The sequence below is a fragment of the Mus caroli genome, unplaced genomic scaffold (genome assembly GCF_978045245.1).
Source record: "Mus caroli unplaced genomic scaffold, Mus_caroli_1 scaffold_7, whole genome shotgun sequence".
Lineage (NCBI taxonomy): Eukaryota > Metazoa > Chordata > Mammalia > Rodentia > Muridae > Mus > Mus caroli.
In genome coordinates, this window is record NW_028227262.1 from 27,040,887 (window position 1) to 27,061,503 (window position 20,617).

The window sequence follows — 20,617 nt, forward strand, 5'->3', positions numbered from 1 at the left end:
TGTCAAATGGTTATAAGCAACATGATGAGAAGAAGAAATTGAATATCATATCATGGAGAAGATCAAACTTGCTCCAGGGAACTCAATGTCCTTAATCAGCAGGAAGCAGTCTAACATATTAATTCTCCCTTTCTCCTCTATCCTTCTTTCTCTCCTATCTGAAAGGGACAATACGGGTGTAGAAAGATAGTAGAAAAATCTGGCCACACATACCTGAAGGCAAAACACTCATACACATAAAGAAAATTTTTTTAAGAAAAGCCCACCTATGGGCCAGAGAAAAGTTTTATGGGTTAATAATGCATCCAATTGGCTGCAGAGTTCATCTTTTAGCGCCATGTCCAGACCCAGGCCTTCTTCTGGCCTCTGCATTCATCTGACATACATCCTCATGCTGACACATTCATATGCATAACTGAAAATAAGAAAATACATATTTCTTAAAGAAACGAAAAAGGAAACTTGGAAATGGTTCCAATGTTTCCTCTATTTGTTCAACTGCTACTGAGGAATGTGTTAAACATGTCATCCTCACAGGCAAATTTTGGAAAGAATTGTGGCAATATAAGCAACTGATGCAAAAGTCCATCCTTGAGAGCTAAACATGGAAATACAGGTGTAGGGGAGGATTTTAGTCAGAATTATCTAGAAGAACATGACGTTCAGGCTTGCAAGAGGCAGAGATGAGGAAGACAGCAACAGCAGGCTGCCCCAGCCCAGCTTGGTCCCAAAACCCTCACTTTCAGACTACCTTCCCCCTGCCTGGAGCTAGTTTCTACTCCCTCAGGGATCAGTATGTCTGTCAATCAATTTGTGGCCAGCCACCTTCATCCTCTTCATGGTCTTCATCTTGTGCATGTTATCTTTTGTGGGATCCAAAGCTCTAGAAAAACTTGGAAAAGAACATTTACAGAACTTGCTAAAAAATGTACAAATAAAATTTTGAAATGTGTGCAAAGACATTCATACTGATTGCTGTGCATACTAGACCAACAATAAGTGGATAAAGAAACTGTGCTATATATAAGCAATGGAATTTTTCCAAATTTTTATTAGGTATTTACATCATTTACATAAAAATTGCTATCCCAAAAGTCCCCTATACCTCCGCCCTGCTCCCCTGCCCACCCACTCCCACTTCTTGGCCCTAGTGTTTCCCCTGTACTGGGGCATATAAAGTTTGCAAGACCAGGGGGCCTTTCTTCCCAATGATGGCCGACTAGGCCATCTTCTGCTTCATATGCAGCTAGAGACACGAACTCTGGGGGTATTCCTTATTTCATATTTTAGTTCCACCTATAGGGTTGCAGACACCTTCAGCTCCTTGGGTACTTTCTTTACCTCCTCCATTGGGGGCCATTTGTTCCATCCAATAGCTGAATGTGAGCATCCACTTCTGTGTTTGCCAGGCACTGGAATACCCTCACAAGAGACAGATATATCAGGGTCCTTTCAGTAAAATCTTGCTTGTCTATGCAATAGTGTCTTCATTTGGTGGCTGATTATGGGATGAACACCTGGGGGGGGGGGGAGTCTCTGGATGGTCCATACTTTCGTCTCACCTCCAAACTTTGCCTCTAATTCCTTCCATGAGTGTTTTGTTCCCAATTCTAAGAAGGGGTGAAGTGTCCACACTTTGGTCTTTGTTCTTCTTGAGTTTCATGTGTTTTGAAAATTGTATCTTGGGTATTCTAAGTTTCTGGGTTAATATCCACTTATCAGTGAGTGCATATCATGTGAGTTCTTTTGTTACTGGGTTACCTCACTCAGGATTATACCCTCCAATCCATCCATTTGCATAAGAATTTCATAAATTCATTGTTTTTAATAGCTGAGTAGTACACCATTGTGTAAATGTGCCACATTTTCTGTATCCATTCTTCTGCTGAGGGATATCTGGGTTCTTTCCAGCTTCTGGCTATTATAAATAAGTCTGTTATGAACATGGTGGAGCATGTGTTCCTATTGCAAGTTCGAACATCTTCTGGATATATGCCCAGGAGAGGTATTGCAGGATCCTCCAGTAGTACTATGTTCAATTTTCTGAGAAATTGCCAGACTGATTTCCAGAGTGTTTGTACAAGCTTACAATCCCACCAACAATGGAGGAGTATTCCTCTTTCTCCACATCTGCTATCAAATGAATTTTTTATCTTAGCCATTCTGACTGGTGTGAGGTGGAATCCCAGGGTTGTTTTGATTTGCATTTCTCTGATGATTAAGGATGATGAACATTTTTTCAGGTGCTTCTCAGCCATTCAGTATTCCTCAGTTGAGAAATCTTTGTTTAGCTCTGTGCCTTATTTTCTAACGGGGTTATTTGGTTTTCTCGAGTCCATCTTCTTGAGTTTTTTATATATATTGGACATTAGTCCACTATCAAAATCAGGATAGGTAAAGATCCTTTCCTAATCTGTTGGTGGCCTTTTTGTGTTATTGACAGTGTCTTTTGCCTTACAGGAGTTTTGCAACTTTATGAGGTCCCATTTGTCAATTCTAAATCTTACAGCACATGCCATGATTGTTCAATTCAGGAATTTTTCCCCTGTGCCCCTATCTTCAAGGCTTTTCCCCACTTTCTCCTCTATATATTTCAGTGTCTCTGGTTTTATGTGAAGTTGCTTGATCCACTTAGACTTGACCTTAATACAAGGAGATAAGAATGGAGCAATTTGCATTCTTCTACATGATAACCGCCAGTTGTGCCAGCACAATTTGTTGAAAATACTGTCACTTTTCCACTGAATGGTTTTAGCTCCCTTGTCGAAAATCAAGGGACCAACGGTGTGTGCGTTCATTTCTGGGCCTTCAATTCTATTCCATTGGTCTATGTGTCTGTCGCTATACCAGTACCATGCAGTTTTTATCACAATTGTTCTGTAGTACAGCTTTAGGTCAGGCATGTTGATTCCACCAGAGATTCTATTATTCTTGAGAAGAGTTTTTGCTATCCTAGGCTTTTCTGTTATTCCAGATGAATTTGCAAATTGCCCTTTCTAATTCGTTAAAGAATTGAGTTGGAGTTTTGATGGGGATTGCATTGAATCTGTAGATTGCTTTTGGCCAGAAAGCCATTTTTACTATATTGATCCTGCCAATATATGAGCATGGGAGATCTTTCCATCTTCTGAAATCTTCTTGGATTTCTTTCTTCAGATACTTGAAGTTCTTATCATACAGATCTTTCACTTCCTTAGTTAATGTCACACCAAGGTATTTTATGTTATTTGTGACTATTTTGAAGGGTGTTGTTTCCCTAATTTCTTTCTCAGTCTGTTATCCTTTCTGTAGAGAAAAGCCATTGATTTGGCTTAATTTCAATTAATTTGATATCCAGCTACTGCACTGAAGCTGTTTATCAGGTTTAGGAGTTCTCTAGTGGAATTTTTTGGGTCACTTATATGTACTATCATATCATCTTCAAATAGTGACATTTTGACATCATGCTTTCCAATTTGTATCCCCTTGACCTCCTTTTGTTGTTGAATTGCTCTGGCTAGGACTTCAAGCACTATATTGAATAGGTAGGGAGAAAGTGGGCAGCCTTGTCTTGTCCCTGATTTTAGTGGGATGGCTTCAAGTTTCTCTCCATTTACTTTGATGTTGGCTACTGGTTTGCTGTAGATTGCTTTTATTATGCTTAGGTATGGGCCCTGAATTCCTGATCTTTCCAAGACTTTTATCATGAATGGGTGTTGGATTTTGTCAAATGCTTTTTCCGCATCTAAGGAGATGATCATGTGGTTTTTGTCTTTGAGTTTGTTTATATAATAGATGACGTTGATGGATTTCCATATATTAAATCATCCTTCATCCCTGGGATGAAGCCTACTTGGTCATGATGGATGATCATTTTGATTTGTTCTTGGATTCGGTTTGCGAGGATTTTATTATTTTTTATATTCATAAGGGAAATTGATCTGAAGTTCTGTATCTTTGTTGAGTCTTCATGTGATTTAGGTATCAGAATAATTGTGGCTTCATAGAATGAATTGAGTAGAGTACCTCCTGTTTCTATTTTGTGGAATAGTTTGAGAAGAACTGGAATTAGGTCTTCTTTGAAGGTCTGATAGAACTCTGCACTAAACCCATTTTGTCCTGGGCTTTTTTTGGTTGGGAGATTATCAATGACTGCTTCTATTTCTATAGGGGTTATAGGACTGTTTAGGTAATTAATCTGATCCTGATTTAACTTTGGTACCTGGTATCTCTCTAGAAATTCGTCCACTTCATCCAGGTTTTCCAGTTTTGTCAAGTATAGCCTTTTGTAGAAGGATCTGATGGTGTTTTGGATTTCTTCAGGATCTATTGCTATGTCTCCCTTTTCATTTCTGATTTTGTTAATTAGGATGCTGTCCCTGTGCCCTCTAGTGAGTCTGTCTAAGGGTTTATCTATCTTGTTGATTTTCTCAAAGAACCAGCACCTGGTTTGGTTGATTCTTTGTGTAGTTCTTTATGTTTCCACTTGGTTGACTTCAACGCTGAGTTTAATTATTTCCTGCGGTCTACTCCTCTTGGGTGAATTTGCTTCCTTTTTTTCTATAGCTTTTAGGTGTGCTGTCAAGCTGCTAGTGTATGCTCTCTCTAGTTTCTTTTTGGAGGCACTCAGAACTATGAGTTTTCCCCTCAGGGATGCTTTCATTGTGTCCCATAAGTTTGGGTATGTTGTGGCTTCGTTTTCATTAAACTATAAAAAGTCTTTCATTTATTTCTTGATTTCTTCCTTGACCAAGTATAGTTGAGGAGGGTGTTGTTCAGTTTCCAAGTGAATGATGGCTTTCTATTATTTATGTTGTAATTAAAGATGAGCATTGGTCCATGATGATCTGATAGGATGCATGGGACAATTTCAGTATTTTTGTATCTGTTGAGGCCTGTTTTGTGACAAATTATATGGTCAGTTTTGGAGAAGGTACCATGAGTTGCTGAGAAGAAGATATATCCTTTTGTTTTAGGATAAAATGTTCAGTAGATATCTGGTAAATCCATTTGTTTCATACCTTCTGTTAGTTTCACTGTGTCTCTGTTTAGTTACTGTTTCCAGGATCTGTCCATTGATGAAAGTGGAGTGTTGAAGTCTCCTACTATTATTGTGTGGGGTGCAATTTGTGCTTTGAGTTTTACTAAAGTTTCTTTAATGAATGTGGCTGCCCTTGCATTTGGAGCATAGATATTCAGAATTGAGAGTTCATCTTGGAAGATTTCACCTTTGATGAGTATGAAGTACCCCTCCTTGTCTTTTTTGATAACTTTGGGTTGGAAGTCGATTTTATTTGATATTAGAATGGCTACTCCAGCTTATTTCTTCAGACTGTTTGCTTGGAAAATTTCACTCTGAGGTAGTGTTTGTCTTTTTCCCTGAGATGGGTTTCCTGTGAGCAGCAAAATGTTGGGCCCTGTTTGTGTAGCCAGTCTGTTAGTCTATGTCTTTTTATTGGGGAATTGAGTCCATTGATATTCAGAGATATTAAGGAAAAGTAATTGTTGGTTCCTGTTATTTTTGTTGTTAGAGTTGGGATTCTGTTCTTGTGGCTGTCTTTAGATTTGTTGAAGGATTACTTTCTTGCTTTTTCTAGGGCGTAGTTTCTGTCCTTGTATTGGTGTTTTCCTGTTATTATCCTTTGAAGGGCTGGATTCATGGAAAGATATTGTGTGAATTTGGTTTTGTCATAGAATACTTTGGTTTCTCCATCTATGGTAATTGAGAGTTTTGCTGGGTATAGTAGCCTGGGTTGGCGTTTGTGTTCTCTTAGTATCTGTATAACATCTGTCCAGGATCTTCTGGCTTTCATAGTCTCTGGTGAAAATTCTGGAGTAATTCTAGTAGGCCTGCCTTTATATGTTACTTGACCTTTTCCCTTTACTGCTTTATTCTCTCTTTATTTAGTGCATTTGTTGTTCGGATTATTATGTGTCAGGAGGAATTTCTTTACTGGTCCAGTCTATTTGTTATTCTGTAGGCTTCTTGTATGTTCGTGGGCATCTCTTTCTTTAGGTTTGGGAAGTTTTCTTCTATAATTTTGTTGAAGATATTTGCTGGCCCTTTAAGTTGAAAATCTTCATTCTCATCTACTCCTATTATCTGTAGGTTTGGTCTTCTCATTGTGTCCTGGATTTCCTGGATGTTTTGAGTTAGGATCTTTTTGCATTTTGCATTTTCTTTGATTGTTGTCTCCATGTTCCCTATGGAATCTTCTGCACCTGAGATTCTCATATATGGTTCTTGATTTATTTCCTAGGGTTTTATCTCCAGAGTTGTCTCCCTTTGTGTTTTCTTTATTGTTTATACTTCCATTTTTAGATCCTGGATGGTTTTGATCAATTCCATCACCTGTTTGGTAGTGTTTTCCTGTAACTCTCTAAGGGATTTTTGTGTTTCCTCTTTAAAAGCTTCTAGCTGTTTACCTGTGTTTTCCTGTATTTCCTTGTTAAAGTCCTCCACCATCATCATCATGAGAAGTGACTTTAGATCCATGCCTTGCTTTTCTGGTGTGATAGTGTATCTAGGACTTGCTATGTTAGGAGAGTTTGGTTCTAATGATACCAAGTAACCTTGGTTTCTGTTGCTTCTGTTCTTAAGCTTGCCATCTGATTATCTCAAATTCTTGCTGCCCTCAATATATCTGATTGGAGCCTGACCTTCCTATAATCCCAGTTGATTCAGGACTCCTCAGAGTCCAACTTTCTCTGTGATTCTTTCATTGTGGGCTCCTGTGATCCTGAGATTCTGGGTGTGTCAGAGTTTTTGGCAGTCAAGCTTCCTCTGAGACCCTGAAATACTGGTATGACCCAGCTCCTGTTATCCTGGGATCCTGTTGTCCTAAGATCCTGAGCGTGTTACAGTGCCTGGAAGTGGTGTCTCCTCTGAGGACCATGGAGCTGTCTGATCTGTTTGAAACCAAGATAAACCAGAACTGATCAAAAGGAACCTGAGCCTCTGGTTAAAAAGGTCCCTGGTGTCCTTGTTTGTGCTGTCACAGGCCCATCACAATTGGATTGGAACAGATGTTGTGTTCCACTCACCAGTGATCCTAAGATCCAGTGGAGAGTCCTCTAGGGACCGTGGGAGTGTCCACTGGCTCTGACCCTAGGTGACCAGGTGCTGGCACCGACCGGAAGGGCAAGTAATGGAATTTTATTATACCATGTAGAAAAATGAAATCATCTAGTCTGTGGGGGAAATGGGAATTCATGGGGGTAATTATAATAAGTGAAATACGCCTTAGTTTAAAAAAAAAACAATATTGCGTAGATAAAGTCTAGATTTCAGTTTACATAAATGTGCACAGGACTTCAAAGTCAAAAGAGGACCATGATCAGAAGATGGTAACAAAGAAGTGTACTGCAACACATGGGGCTTGGGAGCAGAAGGATGGCAAGGACAATGGGACAGAGCAATAAGAATGAAGTATGATGATATGTATGTACATATATATGTATGTATGTAAGTGCCATAATAACATGGTTTCTCTTCTACAATATCCTTTGGAGATATAAAATTACAATCTAATGCAAGAATAGAAAAATACTGTCATCTTCTTACAGGAGCAACTCAGGTGACAGCAGATTTTGGCGAGGATGTGGAGAAAGAGGAACACTCCTCCATTGCTAGTAGGATTGCAACCACTCTGGAAATCAGTTGGACACAGTATTACTGGAATATCCAGAAATACCACTCTTTGGCATATACCCAGAAGATTCTCCAACTTGTAATAAGGACACATGCTCCACTATGTTTATAGCAGCCTTATTTATAATAGACAGAAGCTGGAAAGAGCCCAGATGCTCCTCAACAGAGGAATGGATACAGAAAATGTGGTACATTTACACAATGGAGTACTATGCAGTTATTAAAAACAATAGATTTATGAAATTCTTAGACAAATGGATGGATTTGGAGGCTATCATCCTAAGTGAGGTAACCCAATCACAAAAGAACACACATGTTATACCCTCACTGATAAGTGGATATTAGCCCAGAAGCTCAGAATACCCAAGATACAATTTGCAAAACACATGAAACCAAAGAAGAAGGAAGACCAAAGCGTGGATACTTCACTCCTTCTTGGAATGGGGAAAAATACCCATGGAAGGAGTTACAGAGACAAAGTTCGGAACAGAGACTGAAGGAATGACCATCCAGAGACTGCCCCACCTGGGGATCCATCCCATAAACAATCACCAAACCCAGACACTTTTGGGGATGCCAACAAGAGCTTGCTGACAGGAGCCTGATAAAGCTGTCTCCTGTGAGCCTCTGCCAGTGCCTGAAACATACAAAAGTGGATGCTCATAGTCATCCATTGGACGGAGCACAGGGTTCCCAATGAAGGAACTAGAGAAAGTACCCAAGGAGCTGAAGGGGTTTGCAGCCCCATAGGAGGAACAACAATATGAACCAACCAGTACCCACAGAGCTCCCTGTAACTAAACCATCAATCAAGAAAACACATGGTGGGACTCATGTCTCTAGCTGCATATGTAGCAGAGGATGGCCTAGTCAGTCATCAATGGAAGGAAAGGCTCTTGGTCCTGTGAAGGTTCTATACTCCAGTATAGGGGAATGCCAGGGACAGAAAGGAGGAGTGGGTGTGTTAGGGAGCATGGGGGAGGGGATAGGGTATTTTCAGAGGGGAAACTAGGAGAGGGGATAACATTTGAAATGTAAATAAAGAAAATATCTAATAAAAATTTAAAATTAAAAAAAAGAATGAAAACAATTTTCTCAGTGTCTTTTAAAGGCAAGCAACACAAAACAGGACCAATTCTAGCATGTTAAACAATGAGTATAAATGCTTATGTGGCAAGTTTATGATACACAGTATCTATGTTTGACTAAGACCATTTCCATCAGGCTTGGGCAGTCTCTCAAGGGCTTGTGCGTAAGCAGAGGAACTTGGCAGGATATAATGTATGTGTTAACTAAAAACAAAGACAGATGTTGGCAGACTCATTCATGATTAATCACAAGCAAGAAGTCAACTAAGGTGTGCCTCACATGTTCCCATTTTTTATCTATACAAGCCAAAGCTGTCTCAGCTATTGGCACAGAAAGACTGTGCCTGTCTTAGGTGCCCCCTCAAGAAATGTGGACCTTACCTATCATTGGTACATGAATCCTACCACTCATGCCCTGTCTTAGGTTCATCCACCTCTGAAAGAATCTTACCTGTCTATAAGAACCACACCCCTTATCAATCACAGAGCAGAAAGTTGTGCCTGACTTAGGTTGACACCTGAAAACACAGCTCTTACCTGTCATTTGCATGAGAATAATTTGTAATCATGGCCTGTCATAGATTGAGAAGGTTCTCAAAATGATCTTACTGTCATGGACTACCAACTTCTTCTAGGGAAGACGTTGGAGCTTGAATTTATATAACTCTGCTTTGACATCTGTAAAAGCTCTGATGATTTCTCTCAAAAACAGGTAATAGACATGCCATAAAAAAGGATCATAAAGCCAAGTCCTCTTATGTGCAATAAAAGAGATGTAGATGAAGACCATGATGGGAAAACAGCCTGTAACTTTTTCAGAATATGATTTGCAATGCTAGCAGTGTCAAAAGACAAAGGCTTTGGATTTATATTTGGGGTCACCTGCTGGATTGAATCAGAACAGGCAGGTGTACTTATCTGGAGTCCATTTGATCTGTGACAGGTAGGTCCAAGTCTTAGAACTCTTTTTTTTTTCCACTGTTTTTCCACTGTTACATATTTTCCTCAATTACATTTCCAATGCTATCCCAAAAGTCCCCCATACCGTCCCCCACTTCCCTACCCTCCCATTCCCATTCTTTTGGCCCTGGCATTCCCCTATATTGGGGCATATAAAGTTTGCAAGTCCAATGGGCCTCTCTTTACAGTGATGGCCGACTAGGCCATCTTTCGATACATATGCAGCTAGAGACAAGAGCTCCGGGGTACTGGTTAGTTCATCATGTTGTTCCAACTATAGGGTTGCAGATCCCTTTAGCTCCTTGGGTACTTTCTCTAGGTTCTCCATTGGGAGCACTGTGATACATCCAATAGCTGACTGTGAGCATCCACTCCTGTGTTTGCTAGGCCCCTGCATAGTCTCACAAGAGACAGCTATCTTTGGGTCCTTTCAGCAAAATCTTGCTAGTGTATGCAATGGTGTCAGCGTTTAGAAGCTGATTATGGGATGGATCCCTGGATACGGCAGTCTCTAGATGGTCCATCCTTTCATCACAGCTCCGAACTTTGTCTCTGTAACTCCTTCCCTGGGTGTTTTGTTCCCAATTCTAAGAAGGGGCACAGTGTCCACATTTTGGTCTTCATTCTTCTTGAGTTTCATGCGTTTAGCAAATTGTATCTTATATCTTGGGTATCCTAAGTTTTGGGCTAATATCCACTTATCAGTGAATACATATTGTATGAGTTCCTTTGTGATTGTGTTACCTCACTCAAGATGATGCCCTCCAGGTCCATCCATTTGGCTAGGAATTTCATAAATTCATTCTTTTTAATAGCTGAGTAGTACTCCATTGTGTAAATGTACCATAATTTCTGTATCCATTCCTCTGTTGAGGGACATCTGGGTTCTTTCCAGCTTCTGGCTATTATAAATAGGGCTGCTATGAACATAGTGGAGCATGTGTCCTTCTTACCGGTTGGGACATCTTCTGGATATATGCCCAGAAGAGGTATTGCTGGATCCTCCGGTAGTACTATGTCCAATTTTCTGAGGAACCGCCAGACTGATTTCCAGAGTGGTTGTACAAGCTTGCAATCCCACCAACAATGGAGGAGTGTTCCTCTTTCTCCACATCCCCGCCAGCATCTGCTGTCACCTGAATTTTTGATCTTAGCCATTCTGACTGGTGTGAGGTGGAATCTCAGGGTTGTTTTGATTTGCATTTCCCTGATGATTAAGGATGTTGAACATTTTTTCAGGTGCTTCTCTGCCATTTGGTATTCTTCAGGTGAGAATTCTTTGTTCAATTCTGAGCCCCATTTTTTAATGGGGTTATTTGACTTTCTGGAGTCCACCTTCTTGAGTTCCTTATATATATTGGATATTAGACCCTTATCTGATTTAGGATAGGTAAAGATCCTTTCCCAATCTGTTGGTGGTTTTTTTGTCTTATTGATGATGTCTTTTGCCTTGCAGAAGCTTTGCAGTTTCATGAGGTTCCACTTGTCAATTCTCGATCTTACAGCACAAGCCATTGCTGTTCTATTCAAGAATTTTTCCCGTGTGCCCATATCTTCAAGGCTTTTCCCCACTTTCTCCTCTATAAGTTTCAGTGTCTCTGGTTTTATGTGAAATTCCTTGATCCACTTAGACTTGACCTTAGTACAAGGAGATAGGAATGGATCGATTCGCATTCTTCTACATGATAACAACCAGTTGTGCCAGCACCATTTGTTGAAAATGCTGTCTTTCTTCCACTGGATGTTTTTAGCTCCCTTGTCGAAGATCAAGTGACCGTAGGTGTGTGGGTTCATTTCTGGGTCTTCAATTCTATTCCATTGGTCTATTTGTCTGTCACTATACCAGTACCATGCAGTTTTTATCACAATTGCTCTGTAGTAGAGCTTTAGGTCCGGCATGGTGATTCCACCAGAGGTTCTTTTATCCTTGAGAAGAGTTTTTGCTATCCTAGGTTTTTTGTTATTCCAGATGAATTTGCAGATTGCACTTTCTAATTCGTTGAAGAATTGATTTGGAATTTTGATGGGGATTGCATTGAATCTGTAGATTGCTTTTGGCAAGATAGCCATTTTTAAAATGTTGATCCTGCCAATCCATGAGCATGGAAGATCTTTCCATCTTCTGAGATCTTCTAGAATTTCTTTCTTCAGAGACTTGAAGTTCTTATTATACAGATCTTTCACTTCCTTAGTTAGAGTCACGCCCAGATATTTTATATTATTTGTGACTATTGAGAAGGGTGTTGTTTTCCTAATTTCTTTCTCAGCCTGTTTATTCTTTGTGTAGAGAAAGGCCATTGATTTGTTTGAGTTAATTTTATATCCAGCTACTTCACCGAAGCTGTTTATCAGGCTTAGGAGTTCTCTGGTGGAATTTTTAGGGTCACTTATATATACTATCATATCATCTGCAAAAAGTGATATTTTGACTTCATCTTTTCCAATTTGTATCCCTTTGATCTCCTTTTATTGTCGAATTGCTCTGGCTAGGACTTCAAGTACAATGTTGAATAGGTATGGAGAGAGTGGACAGCCTTGTCTAGTCCCTGATTTTAGAGGGATTGCTTCAAGCTTCTCACCATTTACTTTGATGTTGGCTACTGGTTTGCTGTAGATTGCTTTTATCATGTTTAGGTATGGGCCTTGAATTCCTGATCTTTCCAAGACTTTTATCATGAATGGGTGTTGGATCTTTTCAAATGCTTTTTCCGCATCTAACGAGATGACCATGTGGTTTTTGTCTTTGAGTTTGTTTATATACTGGATTACGTTGATGGATTTCTGTATATTGAACCATCCCTGCATCCCTGGGATGAAACCTACTTGGTCAGGATGGATGATTGTTTTGATGTGTTCTTGGATTCGGTTAGCAAGAACTTTATTGAGGATTTTTGCATCAATATTCATAAGGGATATTGGTCTGAAGTTTTCTATCTTTGTTGGGTCTTTTTGTGGTTTAGGTATCAGAGTAATTGTGGCTTCATAGAATGAGTTGGGTAGAGTACCTTCTGTTTCTATCTTGTGGAATAGTTTGTGAAGAACTGGGATTAGATCTTCTTTGAAGGTCTGATAGAACTCTGCACTAAACCCATCTGGTCCGGGGCTTTTTTTGGTTGGGAGACTATCAATGACTGCCTCTATTTCTTTGGGGGATATAGGGTTGTTTAGATCATTAACCTGATCTTGGTTCAACTTTGGTACCTGGTATCTGTCCAGGAACTTCTCCATTTCATCCAGGTTCTCCAGTTTTGTTGAGTATAGCCTTTGGTAGAAGGATCTGATGGTGTTTTGGATGTCTTCAGGATCTGTTGTTATGTCTCCTTTTTCATTTCTGATTTTGTTAATTAGAATACTTTCCCTGTGCCCTCTAGTTAGTCTGGCTAAGGGTTTATCTATCTTGTTGATTTTCTCAAAGAACCAGCTCCTTGATTGGTTGATTCTTTGAATAGTTCTTCTTGTTTCCACTTGATTGATTTCGCCCCTGAGTTTGATTATTTCCTGCCGTCTACTCCTCTTGGGTGAATTTGCTTCCTTTTGTTCTAGTGCTTTTAGGTGTGTTGTCAAGCTGCTAATGTGTGCTCTTTCTAGTTTCTTTTTGGAGGCACTCAGAGCTATGAGTTTTCCTCTTAGAAATGCTTTCATTGCGTCCCATAAGTTTGGGTATGTTGTGGCTTCATTTTCATTGAACTCTAAAAAGTCCTTGATATCTTTCTTTATTCCTTCCTTGACCAAGGTATCATTGAGAAGAGTGTTGTTCAGTTTCCACGTGAATGTTGGCTTTCTATTATTTATTTTGTTATTGATGATCAGCCTTAGTCCATGGTGATCTGATAGGATGCATGGGACAATTTCAATGTTTTTGTATCTGTTGAGTCCTGTTTTGTGCCCAATTACGTGGTCAATTTTGGAGAAGGTACCATGAGGTGCTGAGAAGAAGGTGTATCCTTTTGTTTTAGGGTAAAATGTTCTGTAGATATCTGCCAGATCCATTTGATCCATAACTTCTGTTAGTTTCACTGTGTCCCTGTTTAGTTTCTGTTTCCATGATCTGTCCATTGGTGAAAGTGGTGTGTTGAAGTCTCCCACTATTATTGTATGAGGTGCAATGTGTGCTTTGAGATTTACTAAAGTTTCTTTAATGAATGAGGCTGCCTTTCTTTTGGAGCATAGATATTCAGGATTGATAGTTCCTCTTGGAGGATTTTACCTTTGATGAGTATGAAGTGCCCCTCCCTGTCTTTTTTGATGACTTTGGGTTGGAAGTCAATCTTATCTGATATTAGAATGGCTACTCCAGCTTGTTTCTTCAGACCATTTGCTTGGAGAATTGTTTTCCAGCTTTTCATTCTGAGGTAGTGTCTATCTTTTTCTCTGAGATGAGTTTCTTGTAAGCAGCAAAATGTTGGGTCTTGTTTGTGTAGCCAGTTTGTTAGTCTATGTCTTTTTATCGGGGATTTGAGTCCATTGATATTAAGAGATATTAAGGAAAAGTAATTGTTGTTTCCTGTTATTTTTGTTGTTAAAGTTGGCATTCTTTTCTTGTGGCTGTCTTCTTTTAGGTTTCTTGAGGGATTACCTTCTTGTTGTTTCTAGGGCATGGTTCCTGTCCTTGTATTGGTTTTTTTTCTGTTATTATCCTTTGAAGGGCTGGATTCCTGGAGAGATAATGTGTGAATTTGTTTTTGTCGTGGAATACTTTGGTTTCTCCATCTATGTTAATTGAGAGTTTGGCTGGGTATAGTAGCCTGGGCTGGAATTTGTGTTCTTTTAGTGTCTGTATAACATCTGTCCAGGATCTTCTGGCTTTCATAGTCTCTGGTGAAAAATCTGGTGTAATTCTGATAGGCTTGCCTTTATATGTTACTTGGCCTTTTTCTCTTACTGCTTTTAGTATTCTATCTTTATTTAGTGCATTTGTTGTTCTGATTATTATGTGTCGGGAGGTATTTCTTTTCTGGTCCAGCCTATTTGGAGTTCTGTAGGCTTCTTGTATGTTCATGGGCATCTCTTTCTTTAGATTTGGGAAGTTTTCTTCTATAATTTTGTTGAAGATGTTTGCTGGTCCTTTGAGTTGAAAATCTTCATTCTCATCCACTCCTATTATCCGTAGGTTTGGTCTTCTCATTGTGTCCTGTATTTCCTGGATGTTTTGAGTTAGGATCTTTTTGCATTTTCCATTTTCCTTGATTGTTGTGCCCATGTTCTCTATGGAATCTTCTGCACCTGAGATTCTCTCTTCCATCTCTTGTATTCTGTTGCTGATGCTTGCATCTATGGTTCCAGATTTCTTTCCTAGGGTTTCTATCTCTAGTGTTGCCTCATTTTGGGTTTTCTTTATTGTGTCTACTTCCCTTTTTAGGTCTAGTATGGTTTTGTTCATTTCCATCATCTGATTGGATGTGTTTTCCTGTTTCTCTTTAAGGACTTCTACCAGTTTGGTTGTGTTTTCCTGTTTTTCTTTAAGGACTTGTAACTCTTTAGTCATGTTCTCCTGTAGTTCTTTAAAGTCCTTCTTGATGTCCTCTACCATCATCATGAGATATGCTTTTAAATCCAGGTCTAGTTTTTCAGGTGTGTTGGGGTGCCCTGGACTGGGCGAAGTGGGAGTGCTGGGTCCTGATGATGGTGAGTGGTCTTGGTTTCTGTTAGTAAGATTCTTACCTTTACCTCTCGCCATCTGGTAATCTCTGGAGTTGTTATAGTTGTCTCTGTTCAGAGGTTGTTCTTCTGGTGATTCTGAGTATCCTCTGTCAGCAGACCTGGGAGACAGGCTCTCTCCTCTGAGTTTCAGTGGTTAGAGCACTCCCTGCTGACAAGCTTTCCTCTTAAAGGGAAGGTGTACAGATATCTGGCGTTTGGACCTCCTCCTGGCCGAAGAAGAAGGCGGGAAACAGGACCTTTCCCAGATGCTGTGTTGCTTTGGCAGGTCACAGAAGCTGTAGGCTTCTGTGGTGCACACTCTCAGCTGTGCAGACTAAGTTCCTAAGTTCAGTGGAGTCCTGGATCCAAGATGTGCTCCCTGCTCCTGAGGCAGAGGGCTCCTGTGCAGGGCAGACCACTGTCTTCCAGCTAGGAGGGTGCCGGATGTCTGTGGGCCCAAAAGGGTGCTGCCTCAGCGGCTCTGTGGCTCCCGCCTGTCCCAGAAGCTGTCTGCCTCTGTGGTCCTCAGTCTTACCTGTACAGACTAAGTTCGGCGGAGTCCCGGAGCCAAGATGGCGCTCCCTGCAGGGCAGGTCACTGTCCTCCAGCTGGGAGGGTGCCGGATGTCTGCGGCCCCAAAAGGGTGCTGCCTCAGTGGCTCTGTGGCTCCCGCCTGTCCCAGAAGCTGTCTGCCTCTGTGGTCCTCACTCTAACCTGTACAGACTAAGTTCGGCGGAGTCCCGGAACCAAGATGGCGCTCCCTGCAGGGCAGGTCACTGTCCTCCGGCTGGGAGGGTGCTGGATGTCTCGTCTTAGAACTCTTAATTCCTTGAAGCTCATGTGAACTTTAGTTTAGAAAAGGATGTGCATTAGTAATTACCATTGTGTTGGAATCCATATTTTAGAAAAAGTAGTTAACAAGTGTTTGTTAGACAACAGGAGTAGACTCATGCCTTTGAGACCTAGTAAAAGCTATGGGTTTGGGTTAAAAGGCACAGAACATTTTTTTCTCAATCCAGAAGACTAGGTAAACAGATTGAACAGTGATTTTTTTTCTTAGTACAATGAAAAGCATCTTTAAGTTTATATTCAGAAAACAACCAAAGGGAAATTAGAATCTTGAGATTATGACTGAATTGTAAACTATTGTAAAATTGTAAAAATATTTCATTAGTTTATCAGAACTCCATTGATCAATGTTAAAATTATGAACTTTGAAATAATAACATTTGGTGAGAGTATTTTGTATCCCTCCTTTTTAATAATTATTTATTTACTTTATGTACATGAGTGCACTGTAGCTGTCATCAGACACACCAGAAGAGGGCATTGAATCTCATTATAGATGGTTGTGAGCCACCATGTGGTTGCTGGGAATTGAACTCAAGACCTCTGGAAAAGTAGTCAGTGCTCTTAACTGCTGAGCCATCTCTCTAGCCCCTGTCACATACATTTATAATCATTTCTCATGGGGCCAATCTGATGAAGAATTCCTCAGTGTTTTGTTGTTGTTGTTGTTGTTGTTGTTTGGGGTTTGAAGTTGTTGTTGTTTTACTTTTACCTTTCTGAGTTCCATTATCTATGTTTTCCTAAGTCTTTTACTCCCTAGAAATACTCACTGCACCCAACTTCAACCCACTGTCTCACAGGGCCTGGTCTTATATGCTCTCCAGTTGCTCTGAACAGTGTCTAGTTGATCTTCATTTCCAACTTGACTGGATGTTTTCAGAAAGGTCTAACTGAGCAGGGGATTCCCATCCTAAATGTGTGCTGAACCATCACATGCTGGGATACCAAAGCACATAGAAAGAAGAACGTGTTCTGGGCACCAGCATCATCTCTCTCTGTCTTCAGGCTGTAGATATAAAGTGACCACCCACTTCATGCTTTCCCAGATGTGATAGACTACATCCCTTCTTAGATCAAGAGTCAAATAACATTCCTTAGGTTGTTTCTTGTCAGGTGTGTGTGACACTGTTACAGGTTTCCCATCACAATGTTACAAGTTTCCCTGCCTTGGAGCTGAGCCTTTCTTTCTTTTAAAAGATGTATTTATTCATGTGTTTTATGTATTTGGCTGTTTTGTCTACCGGAACTTGTACACACCAGAAGGGTATTAGATCCCATGGAAAAACAGTTATAGATGTTGTGAGCCACCATGTGGTTCCTGGGATTTGAACTCAGAACCTCTGAAGAGCAGCCAGTGCTCTTAACTGCTGAGCCATCTCTCTCACCAGAGCTGAGCTTTTCGTCTCATGGTATTAAAGAATAAACTGAGGCATCACCGAAGAGGGGACAGCAAACAAAGTTTATGGAGAAGCAAAGGAACAGCTTCCTGTTGCCAGGAGGGACTCAATAATAAGTTGCCAAGTGTCACATGTCAGAGGAAATTTTTATATCCTGGGAAACTGGCCATTTTGGTCCCACCTATATGCTAATCAAACATCCAGCTGGAATGAATCCGGTTGGTTACACCGAACATATTTAGTGGGTTCTGATTGGTTGATGAACTAGTGAAAGCACAGGCTCAGGAGCCTCCTAGGTGGAGGAAAGGTCTGCTAAAATCCCAAGGCAGAAGAACCAGGAAGTAAGAACAAAGGAAACCTTGATAACTCCAGCCTCCAGGGATTCAGGTTCCTTTGCTCATTTCTTGTGTAAAGTTAGTCAGGGATCTGGGGTTGTTCAGAGACTCGCCAGTCTGACCGTTAACAATTTTTAAGAAAGAAGGGGTTTTATTCAACTACTGGCACCAGGTCTACATCCGGAACATGGAATTCCATAATGTAGTCCTCAGCCGCCTCAGTCAAGAGTTTAGAAAGCCTAAGAATATAAAGTTACAATTTGTTCTCCTACAAGCAGAAGGTCCTCTCTGCAAAACAAACTTATTTACAGAGGCAGTAAAAATTTAACCCTTAAAAGCCCTTAACATTTGGAGGTCTAAGTTTGCTTTATGGTTCTCTTATGCACAGAGATTTTAAACTTTTAAATATAATGTGAGCCATCAACACTCCTCCTTTGAATTATACCTTGAGTCAAAACATCAACTCTGTGGTGGGTACTTAGTCATGCAGAAACTTAAATACCATCAGCTTAATAGTTCCTAAGTGGGAACGTACATATCTAGTTATGTAGTTAATGATGCGGGGGCTAGCAGTAATCAGCAGGCACGGGAGAGCTAAACACCCTGGATGACTGATGACAGAGTTACCAGCCAGGAAGAACCCGCAAAAGAAAATGGGAGCCATTTATTTTCTCCTTGTAAGGCCCTTTCCCTCTCTGCAATGTGCTTTGGAATTTTGATCAAATTATCCCTAAAAATTCCTGAGTAGTTTTCACAGAAGCAGAAAGTTTCCATAAGGTGCATCGTAATTTGGTTCTGCATAAAGTAGACCAAATGTCCTACCTCAGATAATATTGTAAGACCACCTCAGATAATGAGCCGACCTATTCTAATTTTGCCATAGACTTTTCTAATGCAAATAAATTCTGGCTTACTTGAAGTCCTAAGTTTTGTAGCTGACATCAGCCATTGCTGTGCCCATTGCCCCAAGAATGACCCTGGGTATTTCTACTCCTAAACTTACTATGAGGAGGATGAGAAGAGGAACTGCATGTTTCATTTCTCTTTGCCCCAGGGAGCTGGGAAGATTTGCAAATACAAGTATGCTCTCCTGATGAGCTGTCATATACAAACATCCTGGGAAATAGGGATACTAAGATACAAAATTTGAAGTCTTGATGAAGATGTGCAATAGCTAATCAGGGATGTAGTCTACCATCACACATGAACCAAACAGTTTCAATAGGGAGGTAAAGGAAGGAGCATCTACCCGACAAAGGGGTAGCAGAGAGCTGTGAGATTTTTATGGCAAGTTTTCACTTGCTCTTAAAGGGATATTAAGACATATCTCCCACAAAAAAAAATAGCAGGAAGGCACATAGTCATACAACACAGCATTTTAAGTCTACAGCCTATATTTATCTTATCTTTAGTGGGTCTTCACAGGTCTTGGTGACAGGTCCATCTTCCTGCAGCTGGGTTGTTCTCTCATAATGTGCTTGACCTGAGAGTAGTCTAGGTGTGGACACTGTCAACTTTGATAGCAATAGAGGTGGTCAAGTGGTCTCTTCCATCATGGTCCCTGTTCCTTTGGACCTAACATTCTAGCCTTTTGTTGAGGATAAGGGGCAATGTACTTTCTTCTGTAACAGTTTCCCCATTGAAACTAGGACATCATTGTCAGGGACCAGGAAGGCTGTAAAGCTGGTCAAAGCTGGGGGCTCAGGCAATGGAGAGCACTCATCAGAAGCATCTGGTTTGCTGACCCAGCTGGAGAGACAGAGAGTAATAATATTACCTGGACTGGATTACACCAACTTTCAGCAAGTCCAGGGCTTTGGGCAGCCTTTTGGACTAGTTGGTAGTCCACGGCTGATTCATGATTGGTGTCTGTCATCCAAGTGGAAATTTGATGGAACAGATATAGACTAGGGAAAGAAGTTAAAGTTTAGAAACTTAAAGGAAAATTTTATGTTTAGAACTTCCCCCTCAGGACCGAGCAGTGGGTAGGGACACTTTGGCTGTTGGTTGACAGGAGTACTTATCTGGAATCTGTTTGACCTGTGTCATGTAAATCCAAGTCATGACTCCCTGAAGCTTACATGAATTTAAAGTTTACAAAAAGATAAAAGTGCGCATTACCGCTGCTTGTAACCTGTACAGAGATCCACATTGTAGAAAAACAAAACACAAAACAAAACAGTAGACACATGCCTTTGAATCATAATAAATACTTTGGAACCCTCCCCCCAAATTATTTTGAGTTAAAACATTAACACATTTTACATGGCTGGATAGAGAGAGATTGGATGGAGATGACTTTAGCATGACAAGAATCACCTTTTAGTCTATATTGAGAAAACAACCAAAGGAAACTTTGAATTTTGAGCTTGTGACTATGACAGTAGTCAGTGCTTTCTTTGCCAGAACCATATTAATAGCTCATCAGAACACTATTGACTAATATGTTAAAACTCTGAACCTTAACATCACATATCATCTTTAAGTTGTGTTATTTTTATTTTTAATTATTTTCTCTGATCCTTACAACTTACATATAAACCTCAACCCTTTTTTCCATTCAATCCCTTACCATGAGACACAAGAAGTTGAGCAGAATGCAAGTTATTTCAAGTATGGGAATAGTAAAAGTTACACCGACATTTGTGTGTTTACCTTTCTCACTAGGAGACATAATAGCTCTAGGAAAAGCAAGCCCTGATTTTCATATATGAAATG